Below are 21,388 nucleotides of genomic sequence, written 5' to 3' on the forward strand. Positions count from 1 at the left end.
GAAGAGGAGCAACCGGGACAGAACCAGTGCCCCAACCTGGACTACAACCTGGAGTACCGGCGCCGCAGGTAGAGGATTAGCCTAGTGAGCCGTGGCGCCTGCCACAGGTCATCATCTTGAAGTGGCCTTGAAGTGGCTGCCTGTGGCTTCCTCACGGTACCTCTCAGAGAGGGGACAGAGGAGGATGAGGTATAAGCTGTTGACTACTTCATACTATGTTTTTTGGCTCCCACATAATTTTTTATCCCTGAAGTTTCATATTAATTTAAATGTATTTATAGTTTATGGAACCAGACTAGGTTGTAGAAAATTTATGTAGGGAAAAAACAGTCTTACCTAGATGGGAAAGGAAGACTTAAACTCAAGTGTGCGGAAGAAAGCAGTTAGACTGGGGACCACTGTGCTAAGTTTTGTGGGGCCCTTCACCTTTGGGTACACAAATACTTTGGGCTGTCTTACAGAGGGAATTGGATTAAATGTCTCTGAAAGCTCTCATTTTGTTACCCTCAAATTAAGATGTTTCCTTCATAGGCCAGACCTGAAGGTGTGGACTTTGAAGTCAACTCTTCATCCACTGGCTTAACACTTAGCAACAGGTGTTCTATGATTGGGGTGGTAGAGCAGGAGGGAGTGTCTCCCTCCTGAGCCACTGCAGTGAAGTCACTTGACCTCTGGCTAGGGAGGGAAACACTATAATAGCTAAACATTCTAGCCGGATTTTTCTAAAGGAAAATAAATCAATTTTCTACATACACACAAAACATGTAACTCACGCTTGTATTAACTGAAGATTATTTTGAAGTTGTTCTTTAGTTATAGATGTCTTAGCAAATAAGATAGTATATCTGAAAGTAGAAATCTGGAACTAAACACACAAAAGAGCATGAAGAGCTTCTTATCAAAATTAAGAGGAGTAGTAAAGTTTCTCAGACAATCACCAGGAATAGGATTTAGGAGACTGAGTGAAGTAAAGATAAAAGAGTAGATGGACATATAAATTTGGGAAGCTCTATGTTAATAATAAGATCAAACAGATTTATTTATAATAAGACTCCTCAGAGTCTTTCATATACCATTATATGCACATTGTGAAAATCTAAGAGATTGGCAAACTTTTGAAACATGGCCCCATTTTTTTCAAAGGATATCTGTGAAAGTTCATATTAATATTAAGTACACAGTAACTAACAGGAATTATTTTTCTTTCTCTACTTCTTGAACAAGGGAAACCCTTTTGTATTTCATAGAACTAGATTTTTACTGAATACTATTGGAAATACCATCTCCAACTATGCAATTACTATCAAATGCCTAGCTTTGGATCAAATATACCTTCCTCCTTTTCCTCCTTTGACTTCTGACTTGGGAATTATTTTAAGTGTCTGGAATTCATGGAGTAGAGGCTAGTTTGTAGTAGGCTGAGCTATGACTCTGGAAAATGGAGTTGGTTGTGTCACTTGTCCTGTGGCTGTGGAAGTAAAGAAGTAGGCCTTGGGGTGAGCAGTTGGTGTAGCAGTTGAGACACCACTTGGCACACCATATCCCATACCTGAGTGCCTGTGTTTGAATCTCAGCTCCATCTATGATTTCAGCTTCCTACTGATGCACCCCCTGGGTGGCAGCAGGTGGTGGCTCAAGTGGTTGGGTCCTTGCCACTCATGCACTCATGTGGGAGACCTGGATTGAGTTCTTGGCTCCTGACTTTGGCCTGGCACATCCCCAGTTTGTGTGAGCATTTGAGGAGTGAACCAGTGGAGAGATATCTTTTTTCTGTCTTTCTTTGTCTCTCAGCCTCACAAGTGATTTACGTAAGTAAACAAAAATTAAAAAAGAAGTAGCCCTAGCAGATTGGACCCAACAGAATATGACTGAGGGTTCTTATGCTAGATTCTTCACAAATATGGTAGAAATTGTGCTGTTGTCACGGGATCAGGTGTGACTTAGGTAACAGAGGACAAAGCCTCAGCCTGGTAGAATTCTTGAGTGTGTGATTTGTGGTACCAGACTCACTTCTTTCCCTTCCCAAGTATCTTTCACACCTATTTAAAGATGCTTGAGATTTTTTTTACTCTTTTTGTCCTCTTTATTTAATCTTGTAATTGGTCTCAAAACTCTGTGGTAGATTGTTGGTCAAGTTGCTTCCATTAAAAAGCACTGGTAGCAGGGGCCGGTGCTGTGACACAGTGGGTTAAAGCCCTGGCCTGAGGCTCCGGCATCCCATATGGGCACCGGTTCTAGTCCTGGCTGCTCCTCTACTGATCCAGCTCTCTGCTGTGGCCTGGGATAGCAGTGGAAGATGGCCCAAGTCCTCAGGCCCCTGTACCTGCGTGGGAGACCCGGAAGAAGCTCCTGGCTCCTGGCTTTGGATCAGCGCAGCTCCAGGCGTTGCGACCAATTGGGGAGTGAACCAGTGGATGGAAGACTTCTCTCTCTGTCTCTACCTCTCTCTGTAATTCTCCTTTCAAAATAAATAAAATAAATCTTAAAAAAAAAACACTGATAGCGAAACTAATAATTAAAATTGTTACACACACAAAAAGCAAGTGGTCCACAGAACATTCTCCTTTTGTTCACAAGGTGCACTGTTATCATTAACCCAGTGCTTTACTATTACACTTAAAGGGTTATTTAAGACAAACAGTTCCAAGACCATCTTTTGATTCCCAATTCAGACTGGGCTTATTTAGCCCAGCTGAGTTTTCTGGGCATAGCTGGAGACCTTGCCAGCCCCAGCAGCCTTCTTATACCTTGCTTTGATGACACCCCCAGCCACTGTCTGTCTTCTATTCCAAGGACCAAACAGAAGTTCTCAACACACATGGGCTTGCCCTACACCCTACCACTGATGGCAGCATCACCAGATTTCAAGAAGTTAGGCTGTCTTTCTGCTTCCTACCAGATCAGCAATTAATCTTTTTCTTCAGCTTGGCAGATTTGGGCAATGTAGACTTGAATTGTTCAAGGACAAGATTGTTCAAGGACATTGCCTGTCCTAATTTGGCTGGCATGATTCAGGATAATCACTTAAGCAGTGGAGCCAGCTAAAATTTTAGATCCTAAAATGAAAAATATAGACATGCAAGGTAAACATACTTTAAAAATTTTAGGGAAAAATAAGGAAATATATGTGACTTATGGGAGGTAAATATTTCTTAAGATGCAAAGAGCCTGAGGACTGATTCTCTCTCTCTCTTTCTCTCTCTCTGAGTATGTGTATATTTGGCAAAAAATTAGGTAATTAGTATAATTATGAATTTTTGCAATATGCAATATTTTTATAAATAATAGCATAAAAACAGGTAAAGCCATGAAAGTGTTCTCAAACTCACCAGCAATCTTGAAAATGCAAATGGAAGCCACAATCAGATACCATTACATATCTGTCAGATGGAGGAAAAACATTTTAAAAAGATTTGTTTATTTATTTACTTATTTATTTGACAAGAAGAGTTACAGAAAGGGGCAGAACAGAGAAAAAGAGCTCTTACATACCCTGTTCATTCCCCCAAATGGCCTCAACGGTCTGGGCTGGGCCACACTGAAGCCAGCAGCTTGGAATTCCACCTGGGTCCTTCACATGGATGCATGGGCCTAAGCACTCTGCTACCTTCCCAGACATATTAGTAGGGAGCTGGATCAAAAGTGGAGCAGCCTGGACTTGACTTGACTCCCATATAGGATGCCAGTGTCGCAGGAAGTAGCTTAACCCACTGCACTACAACGTTGGCCTTGAAAAACATGTCACAAGCAACTTGTGATGAAATTGAATGATGGGAGCCCTTAAACAATGATGGACTTAACGTGAAATTAATGTGAAGGAATGAAGCCTAAATATATGAAGTTTTGAGGGACTTGTGATGTCCCAGCAGCCCTACACTGGTTGCCATCAGACCTTGAGTATCAACCACTACCAAGACCATTTACCATAAATTCAGCATGGCATCCATGGCCTCTCTAATCTCATATGCTACTATGTCTGCTCTCCTGTCTTCCATCTTTCTTGCTACTTCTCAACTATCACTTCACACTTGGTGTTCATCTTACTAGAATGTTCTAGATACGCACATGGCTATCTCTCTCCAATCCAATGCTTGCTGAGAGGTTATGCCTTGGAAGCAATTTACTGATCATTTTGTCTGAAAAGTGACCAAGTCCCATGCCTCTCACCATCTCTTTTCCTGTTTCAGTTTTTTTATACCCTGTATCACTGCCTTATACATGTTTTTTTATTGCATGTTCATATTCCCCCACTAGACAATTAGCTCAAAGAGAGCAGGGACTTCCTTCATACTCACTACTGTAACCATAATTCCTAGATAGTACCTGGCCTAATGGAGCTTAATAAATGTTTGTGTAAGCATGGAATACATAAAATTAGATAAGGTCTTATCTAATATGTTCACATCAACAAGGCATTTTATTTCTAGGTGTTAAAATCCAGCTTACTAACATTATAACATCAGTGTGGGCATTCTATTACATATAAATGCCCCCAAGACTTTTTTCTTCCTAATTAATTTATTACATACTTGTTTTTATTTATTGAAAATTATTTTAATATCACTTGAACTTTGGATACTGAGAGAGATCTTTCATTCATTAGTTCACTCTTCAAATGCCTACAACAGCCAGGGCTGGATTAGCTGAAGTCAGGAGCCTGGAACTCCACCTGTTCTTCATGTAGGTGGCAGGGACCCAACTATTTTAGCAGATACTTGTTGCACATTAACCAGAGCTGTATTGGAAGTAGAGGGGCCAGGACTCCAACCCAGGCTCTCCAATATGGGATGCAGGCATATTACTGTGCCAAATGTCCACCCCTATACACTTGTTTTTAAGTGATGATCTGTTCCCAAGTCTATGTTGTCATACTTCCACTTTTTGTCAATATTTGTCTTGTTTGATTGTGGTTTATACAAAGAGAACCTCGTCAGTGACTCTTGGAACACTGATCCTAGTCAATAAAAAGTAGGAAAAAATTGTAATACAGGAACCTGAAGTCCGGAGTGGGGGTTGGATGAGGCATAGAGACATTAGGTCACAATCTTAAGTGTTCCATGTAACTGAAAAGGCTTGGGGGCTGGCATCGTGGCAGAGTGGAATAAGCCATTGCTTAAGATGCCAGCATCCATATCAGAGTGCTGGTTTGAATTCTTACTGCTCCATTTCAAATCCAGCTCCTTGCTAATTTATCTGGAGAGGTAGTGGAAGACATCCCAAGTACTTGGGCCCCTGCTGCCGATGTGGGAAACCAGGATGGAGTTCTTGGCTCCTGGCTTCCACCTGGCCCAGACTTGGTTGTTGCAGCCACTTGGGGAATGAACCAGAGGATGGATGTCCTCTGTCTCCATTCAGCTCCCCCTGATTCCTCTGAAGCTCTGCCTTCCAAATAAATAAATAAATGATTAAAATAAATCTTAAAAAAGAGAAGGGGGACCTAGTGGGAGGTCATGGGGGTCTTCTCCCTTGGCAGGACCCTGGTTGGTTCTCCTGAGGGTGAGTTGTTGTAAAAAGAACAAGACTTGCCCCTCCTATCTCTTTGACTTCTTGCCTTACCATGTGATGCTCCTCTCACATGATGCCTTCTGCCATGATGTGGTATAGCTAGAGAGGCCCTGGACAGAGCCAGCGCCACACTGAACTTTGAGTATCTAAAACTGAGCTAACTCAACCAGTTTTCTTCACAAGTTATTTTACAAGGATTTCAATGTAGTAACAGAAAGAAAATGGACTATTATGAGGGTACTTCAAAAAGTTAATGGAGAATGGAATTAAGAAATAGGTTTATTTTTGGATGAATATTTTTTAAAATCCATGCATAATTTTTCATAATATGAATTTTCCTGAACTTTTTAAAGACCACTTATATGTGTGGATTTCAGTTTTTTTTTTTTACCAAAATAAGCATCCTTTCTTTATTTTTAAGTCTTTCAAGATGTGAGAGTGGCTTGGAGAGAGAGAGAGAGAGAGAGAGAGAGAGAGAGAAAGAGAGAAAGAGACAGAGAGAAAGTTCCTATATGCTAGTTTACTCCCCAAATGCCTGCAATGGTTGGAGTTGAGCCAGGGTTGTAGTCAGGAGCTGGTAACTCAATTCAAGCTTCCCACATGGGTCGCAGTAACCCAATCACTTGAGCTATTATTACTCTTTCCCAGGATCTGCTTTGGCAGGAGGCCAGAGTAAGGAGCCAGAGCTGGGAATCAAACCCAAGGACTTGGCAAGGCTACACATGCACTCTGTAAACTTCTCTTTTAACTCTAGTTTTTTTTTTTTTTTTTGACAGGCAGAGTGGACAGTGAGAGAGAGACAGAGAGAAAGGTCTTCCTTTTGCCGTTGGTTCACCCTCCAATGGCTGCCGCGGTAGCGCGCTGCGGCCGGCGCACCGCGCTGTTCCGATGGCAGGAGCCAGGTGCTTCTCCTGGTCTCCCATGGGGTGCAGGACCCAAGGACTTGGGCCATCCTCCACTGCACTCCCGGGCCACAGCAGAGAGCTGGCCTGGAAGAGGGGCAACCGGGACAGGATCGGTGCCCCGACCGGGACTAGAACCCGGTGTGCCGGCGCCGCAAGGCGGAGGATTAGCCTAGTGAGCCGCGGCGCCGGCCTTAACTCTAGTTTTTATGAACTTTGTGAAGCACCCTTTTATAGACCTCAGTAATAACTCATGGGAAAGGAAGGTTGTTTCACACCTAAGCAGGGTTCTAGGTCAATGAGATCAAGATTTTTTGGTCAGTTTCAGAGCAAACATTAGGCTTATAATGTATCCTTCATTGTGGCTTACTAGAATCTGAAAATTCCATGCTTCTTTTGAAGAAAAGAACAAAGGAATGGGATGAATGGTTCAAGGATATGGCTATGAGTTCTATTTTTTTAAAAAAGATTGTATTTATTTATTTGAGAGGTAGAGTTACAGTGAGAAGGAGAGACAGAGAGAGAGAGAGGTCTTCCATCTGCTGGTTCACTCCCAGGTGGCCACAATGGCCGGAGCTGCGCTGATCTGAGGCCAGGAGTCAGGAACCTCCTTCAGGTCTCTCACGTGGGTGCAGGGGCCCAGGGATTTGGGTCATCTTCCACTGCTTCCCCAGGCCACAGGAGAGAGCTGGATGGGAAGTGGAGCAGCCGGGTCTCGAACGGGCACCTGTATGGGATGCCAGCGCTTCAGGCCAGGGCGTTAACCTGCTGTGCCACAGGCGCTGCCCCTGTGAGTTCTATTTTGAAATTAATCACAGAATATGTAAAAGTGTCTACTATCTGGTCAGTGAGAGAGACCATCTTTTAGGAAATTAAGTTCATGTTCATTTCATGTGACTGAAATTCCAGTATTAAAGATGGCAGCCAGAGAGGATACACTTGAAGTACAGCCATATTTAGTAATTAGAAGCTACTTGAGTTTAAATCTTTTTTTTAAGAATTATTTTATTTATTTGACAGACAGAATTACAGAGAGAAATAGAGCTAGAGAGAGAGAGAGAGAGAGAGAGAGAGGTCTTCTGTTCTGCTGCTTCACTTCCCAAATGACTGCCAACAGCCAGAGCTGAGCCGATCCAAAGCCAGGAGCCAGGAGCTTCTTCCAGGTCTCCCAGAGGGTGCAGGGGCCCAAAGACTTGGGCCATCTTCTATTTCTTTCCCAGGCCATAGCAGAGAGATGGATTGGAAGTGGAGCTGCCAGAAGTCAAACTGGTGCCCATAAGGGATGCCGGCACTGCAGGCTGGGGCTTTAACCCGCTGTGCCACAGCGCTGGCCCCAAGTTTAAATTCTTTTTTTTTCTGGAGAAATAACATTCATTTATTAAAATTAAAATTAATCTTGTATGCCTGTATAATTATATTTGTCTAGGTTTTGGATATGTATTATGATATCTTCCTGTGACATAGGTTTATAATAGTTTATACAAAAATGGAAAGTAAATTTTGTATTTTCTCTAGCATTGTTGATTTTTTTAAACAATTATTTAATGAACATACATTTCCAAAGTACAACATATGGATTACAATGGCTTTCCCACCCCATAACTTCCCTCCCACCTGCGACCCTCCCCTTTCCCACACCCTCTCCCCTTCCACTCACATCAAGATTCATTTTCAATTCTCTTTATATACAGAAGATCAGTTTAGTATATATTAAGTAAAGATTTCATCAGTTTGCATCCACATAGAAACACAAAGTGAAAAATACTGTTTGAGTACTGGTTATAGCATTAAATCACAATGTACAGCACATTAAGGACAGAGATCCTACATGAGGAGTAAGTGCACAGTGACTCCTGTTGTTGACTTAACAAGTTGACACTCTTGTTTATGGCATCAGTAATCACCCTAGGCTCTTGTCATGAGATGCCAAGGCTATGGAAGCCTTTTGAGTTCACCGACTCTGATCATATTTAGACAAGGTCATAGTCAAAGTGGAAGTTCTCTCCTCCCTTAAGAGAAAGGTACCTCCTTCTTTGATGACCCATTCCTTCCACTGGGATCTCACGTGTGGATATCCTTCATTTAGATCATTTTTTTTTTTGACAGAGTGTCCTGGCTTTCCATGCCTGAAATACTCTCATGGGCTTTTCAGCCGGATCCAAATGCCTTAAGGGCTGATTCTGAGGCCAGAGTGCTGTTTAGGACATCTGCCATTCTATGAGTCTGCTGTGTATCCCGCTTTCCACGTTGGATCATTCTCTCCCTTTTTTATTCTATCAATTAGTATTATGCAGACACTAGTCTTGTTTATGTGATCCCTTTGACTCTTAGTCCTATCATTATGATCAATTGTGCACTGAAATTGATCACTTGGACTAGTGAGATGGCATTGGTACATGCCACCTTGATGGGATTGAATTAGAATCCCCTGCTATGTTTCTAACTCTACCATTTGGGTCAAGTCAGCTTGAGCATGTCTGAATTGTACATCTCTTCCCTCTCTTATTCCCACTCTTATATTTAACAGGAATCACCAAGTTTAAATTCTTTAAAACTACTTGGGCTAAGTTTCAGCTGTGCCATTTGCCATTTGACTTGGAACATTTTACTTAATTTCACTCAATCTCAATTTCCATAAAACAGTTTTTTGATCTAAAAAACAGGAAATAGTAATGAGAAAATTTAGGTAAAGCAGTTAGCACCTGCTCTTTTTTATATTAATTTTACAGCAATTGTATATTGAGTGCTCGCTATGGGCCAGTGACTATTTTGGGCTAAATTCGTTATGTGTGTTATTTTTCTCTGAATTGTTAAGTTATGTGTTGTGATTATATCCATTTTCCAAGGAAGTGGAAAGGCATAGAGTAGAGATTAGGAAGCCAGGACTCAAGCTGCCCATGTCTAGTAAGCTCCAGAGTTTACATTTAAAATTCTTGGCTTTCTTGCTTCCCTCTGTCACTGTAGGGAGCATTGCATCTTGGATGGGGGACTGGGATACAGATGATCTTCAATGTTGCTTATATAAAACCTTTAACACATCATATGTACAGACATAAACACATTCAAAAAGGTTGGCCTATTTTCCTTTTTGATCAGAACTTGTGTAATTTTCCAGTGTTCTACAAATTAGTCACAATAAATCTTACAGCACTTCTATTCTACAACATGGCTTACAAATATTCTTTGTAGTCACTGTGGGTATCTTTGACTGTTTCTGCAATGCTGTTTGTACACAGAATGCATGTGAAAAGAATCAGGATGAGGAATAATGTAATAAAGCTGTTGGGAAGCCCTCTATCTGAGGTATACTGGAATTTCAGATGGGGTTATTTTGTTACTGAAATTCCATTTCAGAATCTTAGAATTAAAAGGAACTTTAGCAAATACCATAGTTACATCTTTTCTCCTATGCTGGAATGACTTTGACAGTATTCCTGTTAGCATAGTTGAGGAGAGAAGCACAATCTCCTGGGATTTTTCACTTTATTTATTTCTGGACTCCACTAATAGTTGGATATTCCCTTTTTCTATCTTTTTGTAATTTTCATCCTCTGATCTGAGTTTGACTTCAAAAGCATCATAGAATAAAGCTATATTTATGCATGACAAGCCTTCAAAGTTTGAAGATAGCAATCAGATTTCCTTTGTGAGGCAGGAATTAGATCGAATTTTGTGCTCCATTTTAATCACAATAGTATGTAGAAAATATAGTAGGTACTCATTAAATGTCTTAATGAATGACTCATTGAGTTTTTCTACAATGACAGCTTCAGAGTCCTAAACAATTCTTTGAGAGACATGTCTTCTAAATCTTTCACAGATCTATCATCTATCTATGAACATTGTCTAGTTTGTTGATGTCTATATATTTCTATTTTATATATAGTCTTATTCTATATATTTCACATGTGGAGCACAAAATGTGACCATTAACTCTTTTCAAATGTGAGTTCCATATGGTCAGGGATCACATATTATTCAAAGTTACTGCAAAACTTCGTGGAAAATGGAATTTAAAAGATGTTTATTTTGGTGTAAATATTTTGACATTCATATGTACTTTTTTCATAAAATACATTTTCCAGGGACATTTGAAAACTTCTTAATATATTCAAATAACTACTTGAATGAATGAATGTTCAATGTCTATTCTAGAAAATCATGGTTGTAACATTTGACCATCTGGTCAACTGGTCTTCAACCAGTTGAATTGTAAATACCTGATTTAATCTGGGTCAATTAGACTCCTTTCCTACAATCCATTCCTGTCTCTGGGGAGATGAGCTGAAAGGTCAAACACCAAGGCTAGATGTGAGGACATGGCTAGGTGTAGCCTCATGGAAATCAAAGTTTCTAGCAGAACCAAGAGTAATACAGATTAACCTTAGGTAGAAGATGAGGTGGACCACATGGCTACACAGATACATGGTGGCTTCCAAGTCCATTGCTCCAGTTTCCATGAGAATCAGCTGTTCATTTTTGTGGGATTTATGAATCCTTACAGTAATCATTGTCCCACCTTGACAGACACACATGCACACATCTTTATTAATGATTGCCTAGTTTATTTCTGCTCCTCGTAATCAAACTATTACTGAATAAAAGTATATTCAACCTAATTTAGCATACTACTTCTTAGCTCATGTTCTGCTCATAGGTCTTCTTCACACTTGATCTTAGCCAAAAGGCCGAGAAGTAGTACACAGGTCTTCTTATATGAATTGCTGTTAGCCAATTGTATAAGAGATTTTTTTGGGAAAGTTTGCTTGTCCAACCAAGTCATTTAATACCAATATGTTAAGCAAGCCTTGTATGTTAGTGTAGTCTTAATAGTTTCACAATTTGTGTGTTACCACGTTTCGACCATTGTCTCTAATAATCTCCCTTTTCTACTTACTTCTTAGTAGCGGTGGAATGAAAAACGGCAGTATTACCAAATGCCAACCTTGTGAGCATTGATAAGTAAAATAAAAGTTTGTAGGCTCTGAGCCAGGTGTGATGCAGTGCTCTAAGTCCATGTCAATTTTGAGGGCAGAGAGAGAAGGGTCTACTGTTTGTTTCCCTCTTAGATTCTTGGTTGTTGAGGGTGTAGTAAATAAATATTGTATACATAGTGTTATGTGCAGCTTTATAGAAATATATATGTATGTATTTCATATAATTTTATATAAATATATACACATAGCCTGGAAAAAAAAATTGAGCACGGCTCTATCAGAATCCAGTAGTGAGGAGGAGTTGATCACATTAAAAAATATAATTATATCTAGAGACCAGTGGATATTCTTGGGACTTTCATCCTGTTTTACATCTTGAATAAAACTGAAGATTAAACCTTCTTATTGATTGGATTTTTAATTCATCTCTTGTCTAGTAGTCAGTTTTTTCATTCTTCAAGGAAATACCCCAAACAAGCTAATTGTGAAGGAAGGAGTTTTATTTTGGATTGTGGTTCTGGAGATTCATAGTCTAAGATGGGTGACCCTAATGGTTCAGAGTCTGATGAGAGGATGATGGAAGACAAAGCAGAGCACTTGCAGAGGAAGAGTTACATGGTGAGCCAGGAGGTAGAGGAAGAAGCTGGGCTAACAGACTCTCGTAGCCAACCTGCTCATGAGAACCATCCATCCAAGTGTATGTCTCCAGTGATCCAAGAGCTTCCTACTAGGCCTGCCTAGCAGATACCACAATTGGGTCAAGTTTCTACCATCTTACTATCGTCAATTTACGACTTTGGGATTTAACCATCTGCAATGGTTAGGGACTCATATCCTATTCAAGCCATAGCATCTTCCATCCAACTTTTTATTTCAATTCTCTTAACCAACACACATACACCCATTTCCAAGTTGCTTTACTACAATTCAAATTTGTGTGGAATTCCACTGTCCCCTACCACTGTGGATCAGTTTCAAGGATGAGAAGGGACATAGTGAAGAAAGAACTTTTTTTTTTTCTCAAGCTCAAGTGCAAGCACAATAAATTAAGTTTGTAGCTGGCACATTCTCTATTTTCATTAGCAATCGAAACAATTTAGTGCTAAGACCAGGGATTTGGATCCTGGATCTTCTACCTTACATCTAGCCAAACTTTTTGCAATACTCTTAATTTCTTTGATCCCAGTTTTTTTTTTTATTTGTAAAAAGAATACGACTACTAACTCAGATGAATTGTTACAGGGTTAAAAGACTTAAAATCTATAAAATATTTAGCATAGTGCTAGAAGCTCATAGGTGCTCAATAGATGGTATCTTTTTTTTTAATTCTACCTTTGCTGTGATTTAAAAAAATTTACTTGAGAGTTAAAATTAGAGAGAAAGAGAAAGAGAGAGAGAGAGAGAGAGAGAGAGAGAGAGAGAGAGAGAGAGATCTTCCATCCATTGTTTCACTTCCCAAATGGCTGAAGTGGCCAGAGCTGGGCCAGGTTGAAGCCAGGATCCAGGAGCCAGGAGTTTCCTCTGGGTCTCCCACATGGGTGCAGGGACCCAAGCACTTGTGCCATTTGCTTTCCCAGGCTCACCAGCAGAGAGCTGCATTGGAAGTGGAGCCACTGGGACTTGAACTGGTGCTAATATGGGATGCTGGCACTGTTGATAGCAGCTTAACCTGCTGCGCCACAGCATCAGCCTCAATAGATGGTATCTTCTAGTGTTGTTTTCATTACTAGGGAATTGTGCTGCCCATGCTCTCAAAGAGAAAGATCAAAACAACTTACAAAGTAGAGGATTGAGGGAAGCATTTTATCAGAACATAGTCCATTTTCTGGTAGTCCTGATATCATTTTAAAATGTTAAAAATATGTCAGCGTAACACAATTTGATTAAAAATTTCATCCTAAAGATAATAAAAATTTTCCCATGAGGCTTCCTTCTGTGCAAATTCCTTTGTGCATCTTAAATTACTGTTTTCTTGGTATAGAGCCTGTTTTTCTAATTCATTGTGGGTTTCTGAACTTTCACCTTTCATTCCTAGTTGTTTCCATCTCAGCTGCGATAGGAAAGATATTTAGAGGAGAGAGATGTGAGAGAAAGGGCATCTCTTCAAGATGAAACTAGTGTTTTAAGATCCCAGATAATTTTAGGATAATTTTCCATCCTTTCTTAGACATTTTGTGAAAAATAACCTATCCTGTGGATTCTCATCCTTGGCTCAGAGCAGAAGTTCTTAGCAGCCAGCTGTTGTGCCTTTGAAGGCTGACATACTTCTAGTTTGGTCTCCACCCTTTTGGATGGCTGGTGGAAGCATCTTCCAAGCTTCTTTCTGAGTGAGTTTACTTAGAATAAAAAATATAAAGGACTGTGGCTGTTCATAATATTAGCAGTGAAAATAACTATGGTGCTCATGGAACACAGGCTCAGACTCACAGAGGAGGTCAAGGGATCTGGATGCCTGAAGATTTCTTTTCTTTTCTTTTCGACAGGCAGAGTTAGACAGTGAGAGAGAGACAGAGAGAAAGGTCTTCCTTTTTCCATTAGTTCACCCCCCAAGTGGCCGCTACGGCCAGCGCGTTGCCAGAACTGGACTGGAAGAAGAGCTACCAGGACAGAATCCAGTGCCCCAACAGGGACTAGAACCCCAGGGTGCCGGCACTGAAGGCGGAGGATTAGCCTAGTGAGCCGCTGCGCCGGCCATGGATGTCTGAAGATTTCTAACAACAGGATATTATTGGGAAAGCAGGGGACTAGATGGATCCTGACCCTGAGATTACAATTCCAAAATGAACTCTGTGGGCCGAGCACACCAGGCTCGTACACTTGGTTGTTTAATATCTTTCTGTTTCCTTGCATACCCCACTAAGTCCTTGTTCCCAGCCTTAAGAATCTGCTTTCGCTAGTGGAGATGTGAAGTGGTTAATATTTGCCATATTCTTAAAATCTCTTTATGGTAAATTCCAGGCAGTGATTTTTCAGTACACCCAGAATACATCAAGGGAATCAAAGAACTGGAGGAAGAGGGCCCATTTCCAGCTGACAGGTCTGGGTCTATTTGTGTTTAGATTGTAAAACTTCAGAGACATCCGAAGTGCTTGTGATGCTGAAGCAAGAAATGGGACTTTAGGATATATCTCACTAGATAACTTGTGGTTGCTAAAAGACTGTTAGGGTCATGTATATCATCCTTTGCCCATGTTTTAAGATTCCAGAGAGAATTGTGGTTCGATTTCTCAATGTGATGAGAATTTTGTCGTCTAGAACAGATACCTTTCTCTGATGATCTTCTGACCATGGAACTTCAGGATATCTATGCTCAAAAAGCAAACATCCTTTTCTTTTTCAGCAAATAGCCAGATATTATGGTAGGAAGTTATGTAGATCATCTGAATTACTTTACGGTCCATCAGGGCAGATATAGAAACATTGTGAGCTGGGAACATTGAGTTTCATTTTGATCACTATCCTTGCCTTTAGAAGGTAGCTGTTAGGAGTGCTTGAAGTAAAATGGACAGCTTCTAGAATTGTGAGATGAGCTATAGGATAGCATTTCTTTTTTTTTTTTAACTTTTATTTAATGAATATAAATTTCCAGTGTACAGCTTATGGATTACAATGGCTTCCCCCTCCCATAACTTCCCTCCCACCCGCAACCCTCCCCTCTCCCGCTCCCTCTCCCCTTCCATTTGCATCAAGATTCATTTTCAATTCTCTTTATATACAGAAGATCAATTTAGTATAAAGATTTCAACAGTTTGCACCCACATAGAAACACAAAGTGAAACATACTGTTTGAGTACTAGTTATAGCATTAAATCACAATGTACAGCACATTAAGGACAGAGATCCCACATGAGGAGCAAGTGCACAGTGGCTCCTGTTGTTGACCCAACAAATTGACACTCTAGTTTATGGCGCCAGTAACCATCCTAGGCTGTCGTCATGAGTTGCCAAGGCTATGGAAGCCTTCCAAGTTTGCCGACTCTGATCATATTTAGACAAGGTCATAAAAGACAGAGTGAGGATAGTAACCAATGATCCTAAGAGTGGCATTTACCAGGTTTGAACAATTATACAGCATTAAGTGGGGAAGAGGACCATCAGTACACACAGGTTGGGAGTAGAGCCATTGGTGGTAGAGTAGAGGTTATGATTACAAAGGAATGAGGCCCAAGTGCACTAGACAGGGCCTAGAACAAAGGACAGAGTCATTATTAGAGGAGCTAAGAAAGGTGCTGTCTAAGCTACAATTAAGTTTTCTGATTGAGAGGCAAATAGAACCTGATAGAAGGGGCTTGATAATAATCTGGTGGGCTTTAGGCCTTGTAAATTCAGAGGCCCAGACCTATCTATCTCTTCACATGGGGTATATCCTAAGGGAGGTGTGAACCTCCTAGGGGAAGGCACTCTGTTGACTTTCATTACTTGGCTGGCCTGGGAGGAGAGCTGGCCAGGTAAAGGCAGGGGGCATCTCTAACAAGAAATTTACAGTTCTGCCTGCAATGTTGCTGACCCTACTTGGCCATCCCCTCAGCTGCAGTGGTCACTTTGGAAGTTGGGCTGAGTGAAGGGCTTTTCAGCTTAGAGCCAATAAGATCTGTGGCTCTGACCTGGGCATCCTTCGACTCCAGGGCAGGTCCATTTCCAGTGATCCAACTCTTGGCAGAGCTGCCAGGGCTCTTCATAAGCTGACTTCTGCTGAAGCCCAGGCTTACCACATTGAAAGCCACTGCAGTGGACTGGCCTGTTGGGTCTCCTTGAGGGCAGATCACTGTACAGATCAGTCATTAATAGGCCTGCCACCCATTGCTTCTGATGCGGAGCTTTCTTTTCCTCCTGGTTTGTGTTAAAGCAGACCAGAGGATGCAAGTCAAGGGAGTGCCCGTTTCCCATCTCAATTCTTCGGTGGCCTGAACTACAAGTCTATAGTCACAGGCATGTTCTGTAGTAGTTTTTCTAAGGTAGACAATGCCCATGAGGAAAATTATATTCTCACTTTAAAACTTTCTTTTCCTTTGGTCTGAAAGGGAGGTTTTTTCTACTTACTGTATACTTCGCTGATGGCGAAGTGAATCTAGCTATGAGATTATTATTTAAGTTCTTATTTTGGCTATGCTATTGCAGAAAAATGTTAGCCATCTCTTTTATAAGGTCTAAAGATTAAATTGTGCATCCTACAGATTCCTTCATAATAGAATTAGTTTCCTACCTTGAAGAGAATAGAGAAATCAAAGAACAAGTTGGGCTTAGAATAGAGAAATGAGGGAGCAAGTCCTAGATCGCTTGCTGACAATAGCAATATCACATGAATACTTAGCAAACCGTTTCAACCATTAGATAACAACTTAAGAAAACATTTACCAGAAGGTCCAATGCCTTCTATAAATTTTAAGAATCATGTATTTGAAAACACCTCTTAAATAAACGCTTTAGTTTTATGAGCAGCAGATCATATATAACTGTGGATGACAAAAGACTTTAAGTCGCCATGTTTAAAATTATAAACTCATCAACCAACAAGAGGCACTTGCTTACTTCACAGTATTTTTGAAAGCACCTGTAGGATTTTACAAGTATTTAACCCTTTAAGCCTCTGGGGCTTTCTCATTAAGATAACTATCATGTCTAGTAACAAAAGATCATTAGACTTTTTAATTCTCAAACATTTGTATTAATAGCATTTTCCATTATAGAAACTTAAAGTCTGGTACCACATCACATCTTGACAGTCCTTCTAATATAATCCAAATAGACTGATTAGTTGGTGTCTCTATAAGATGAGAGACATAGGTCCTTCGATTTTTTCAGTTGGGCCCAAACTGGAAAAACCAAAGTCCAGGATTTACTGGAAATTTTAGAGACCAGATTGTTTGAAACTTTGATTTTTTGAATGCCTGTCAAGAATGCCAAGAAGGCTCAAAATCCAAAATATCTGGTTGAAATAAGATTTCTTAAAATCATGACATAACATAGACCAAATTTGATCATTGTTACTAGGTGATTATTCAAATTTTTGAAAAAAGCACATATTTAAATAACCCATAGCTCTTAATAAAAATTCAGCTGTTTTTGAACAATTAGAATTTAACAGACATCAAGAGAACATAATAGATTACTTTAACACATTGCTTTAACAGAGCATCAGAGTTTAATTCTATGTCAAAGAGAAATTGAGCTTCCTGTGATCTTTTGCTGTGAGGTTTCCTTCCTTTACCTTCTTTCATATTGGTGACCATGTTTCTGTGTTTCTGTGTGTAAGACATCTTTAAGCATCTTTTGCAGGGCAGGATGAGTGGCAACAAATTCTTTCAGTTTCTGTTTGCTATGAAAAGTCTTAATTTCACCTTCATTCACAAATGAGAGCTTTGCAGGATATAGTATTCTGGGCTGGCAGTTTTTCTCTCTTAGTACCTGGGCTATGTCTCGCCATTCCCTTCTAGCTTGTAGGGTTTCTGATGAGAAGTCAGCTGTGAGTCTAATTGGAGATCCTCTAAGAGTGATCTGACGTTTCTCTCTTGCACCTTTTAGGATCTTTTCTTTATGTTTCACTGTGGTGAGTTTGATTACAATGTGTCGTGGTGAGGATCTCTTTTGGTCATGTTTATTAGGGGTTCTATAAGCTTCCTGTACTAAGATGCCTCTGTCCTTCTCCAAACCTGGGAAATTTTCTGCTAGTATCTCACTGAAAATGCCTTCTAATCCTTTCTCCCTCTCCATGCCTTCAGGAACTCCTAGAACCCGAATGTTGGGTTTTTTAATAGTATCCTGTAGATTCCCGACAATATTTTTTAGATTTCTAATTTCTTCTTCTTTTCTTTGGTTTGCCTGTTTCCTTTCCTGTTCTCTGTCTTCTAAGTCTGATATTCTCTCTTCTGTTTCGCCCATTCTGTTTTTAAGGCTCTCTAATGTGTTTGTCATTTGATCTATTGAACTCTTCATTTCATTATGATTTCTAGTCACTATCAGAGTTTCTTGTTCCACTAGTTGTTTCATTTCATTTTGATTCCTCCTTAATATTTCACTTTCACGAGAGAGATTTTCTATCTTGTCCATGAAGGATTTCTGTAGTTCAAGAATTTGTTTTTGAGACCTTCTTAATGTTCTTATCAATTTTTTGAGATCCGCTTCTTGCATTTCTTAGATCTCATCATCTTCATAATCTTGAATTGGGGTGTCTTTTTCATTTGGGGGCGTCATAGTTTCTTCCTTGTTCTTGTTAGCTTGGTTTTTGTGTTTGTTGTTTGGCATGTTGGAGATATTTGGTTTCTTCACTGTGGTGCTTTTTCTTGTTACACTATGGCTCTATATTAAGTGGACTGTCTGCTTTCAGTGGAGCCTTAGAGGCTTGAGATGAGTGTGGACTGAGAGCTGTGTTTGGTTCCTCAGGGTTGAGGGTGTGTCAAAGATGACACTCCCAGGTTAGGTGTGGTAAATCTCTCTTTCTTTTAAAAGGGAAGTAATTTAAAAGGGAAGTAATTCCGCACAGCTGAACGTAATTGGAGGTAGTTAGCAGGCAAATGATATACCCACAGGAGCCAGAGATCGGAAGCTCTTTCCCAAGGACCACACAGGGAATCTCTGCTGCCCTCAGTGTGGGCTCCAATTCTCCTGCAGTCTCCCACTGGGTTGCCAAGTTAGATGCTAATCTCCTGTTATTTCACCCCTCCCCACAGAGTCTGGTTTTTCTGCTAGGCTCAGGGCTGGTGCAGACCTGAGGTCGCCCTGCTTATGACGTATGTCCAAAATGGCGCCTGCTCTGTCTTGCTCACCTTTGAGAGGTGAGCGGAGAGAGAGAAACTTGTGTCCGTATCAGTCACTTTTTTTCCTATCTCTCTTCTAGTTAGCCTGGTGAACTTTTCCCCACGGAGTTTCAAGCCTCGTTCCCTCTAGCCTCCTCTTTCCGCTTGCCCGCTGGTATCTCGGGCTATGGAGGTTCGGCTCACCTCGCGTTCCAGCGCTGGTGCGTTGAGTCTGCCGCTGGTGTCCCGAACTTGGGCTCCCACGCTCTCCACGCAGGTCCACTGTGAATCACTAGTTCCGGAAGAGTTTCCTCTGCTGTTTCATCCCCTACTCTTCCTTGACCCTGCAGTATCTCCACTTATATTAAACTTTCTCTCCCCCCGGACTAAGTGTGCTCCCTGCCTATTCCGCCATCTTGCCGCCTCCCCAGGATAGCATTTCTATCTAATCAGGATTTTCCCTCTTTGTCTTGTGTTTCCTGCTGAGAAAAACTGAGTTGGATCTAAGCTATCCATTTATTGAAGTATTAGTTTGCTTAGAGTGCTTTTCGGTTGACTTTGAACACTGTTTCTAGCCATTAGGAAAAGTAAACTCAGGTAATTTGCAAATTTCATTTCATATAAATTATAATTGACTTATTGTGTTCCTTTCTGTATTGTGACTGTTTAGCAAGCTTATTCAAAGTTTATGCCTCCAGTGAGAAAGACTGACAATTAATTTTAACTGAAAAGTGATCCCTGTTAAATTTAAGAGTGGAAAAAGAGAGGGAGGAGATGTACAATTTGGAACATGCTCAATCGGACTTGCCACAAATGGTGGAGTTAGAAATGTGCCAGGGGATTCCAACACAATCCCATCAAGATGGCATGTACCAATGCCATCGCACTAGTCCAAGTGATCAATTTCAGCTCACAATTGATAGCTCTGATAGGTCTAAGAGTCAAAGAGATCACACAAACAAGACAAGTATCTGCTAATACTAACTGATAGAATCAAAAAGGGAGAGAAAGATCCAACATGGGAAGCGGGATACACAGCAGACTCATAGAATGGCAGATGTCCTAAACAACACTCTGGCCTCAGAATCAGCCCTTAAGGCTTTCGGATCTGGCGGAAGAGCCCATGAGAGTATAGCAGGCATGGAAAGCCAAGGTATCATGAAAAAAAAAAAAAGACCTAAATGAATGATCTCGGTGAGTGAGATCCCAGTGGAAAGAACGGGGCCATCAAAGAAGGAGGTACCCTTCTCCGAAGGGAGGAGAGAACTTCCACTTTGACTATGACCCTATCGGAATAAGATCAAAGTCAGCGAACTCTAAAGGCTTCCATAGCCCTGGCAACTCATGACTAGAGCCTAGGGAGATTACTGATGCCATGAACAAGAGTGTCAAATTGTTAAATCAGCAACAGGAGTCACTGTGTACTTACACCCCATGTGGGATCTGTCCCTAATGTGTCGTCTAAAGCCAAGTGATGCTATAACTAGTACTGAAACAGTATTTTTATACTTTGCGTTTCTGTGTGGGCACAAACTGATGAGGTCTTTACTAATTATATACTGAATTGATCTTCTGTATATAAAGAGAATTGGAAATGAAAAAAAAACAACCTGGTGTTAAAATGGAAATGGCATAGAAAATTAATTAATTTGAAAAAAATTTATGTAGGATCTCTGTCTTTAATGTGCTGTACATTGCTATTTAATGCTATAATTAGTAATCCAATGGTAGTTTTTTCACTTTATGTTGCTATATGGGGAAAATGTTGAAATCTTTACCTAATATATACTAAACTGATCTTCTGTATATAAAGAGAATTGAAAATGAATCTTTACATGAATAGAAGGGGAAAGGGAGCAGGAAAGGGGAGGGTTGCGGGCGGGAGGGTAGTTATGGGAGGGGGGAAGCCATTGTAACCCATAAGCTGTACACTGGAAATTTATATTCATTAAATAAAAGTTTAATAAAAAAATCTTTTCTATGCACAGATGGTGGTGAGGGGGGAAGACTATATTATACCCAAAATACCAAAATATCTCCAAAGCACCAAGGCTTCAAACTTCAAAATGATATATTATTTCTCCACTTCCAACCTAATATTAAATCATATTCATTTTGGTCCAAACAAATTTTTTTTTCTATTTGTTCCTCTTTTTCCATTAACATTGTGATTTTCTTAGTGCAGGCCCTCTTATTTCCTTCATTAAGTGTTTCTTTACTATCCATTAACTTATCATTCAACAAATATTTATTATTCACCTACTAGGAATTAGGTGTTTGTAACTGTGAATACCAGCAATAATCAAGATGA

Source organism: Lepus europaeus, chromosome 5 (assembly GCF_033115175.1).
Source record: "Lepus europaeus isolate LE1 chromosome 5, mLepTim1.pri, whole genome shotgun sequence".
Lineage (NCBI taxonomy): Eukaryota > Metazoa > Chordata > Mammalia > Lagomorpha > Leporidae > Lepus > Lepus europaeus.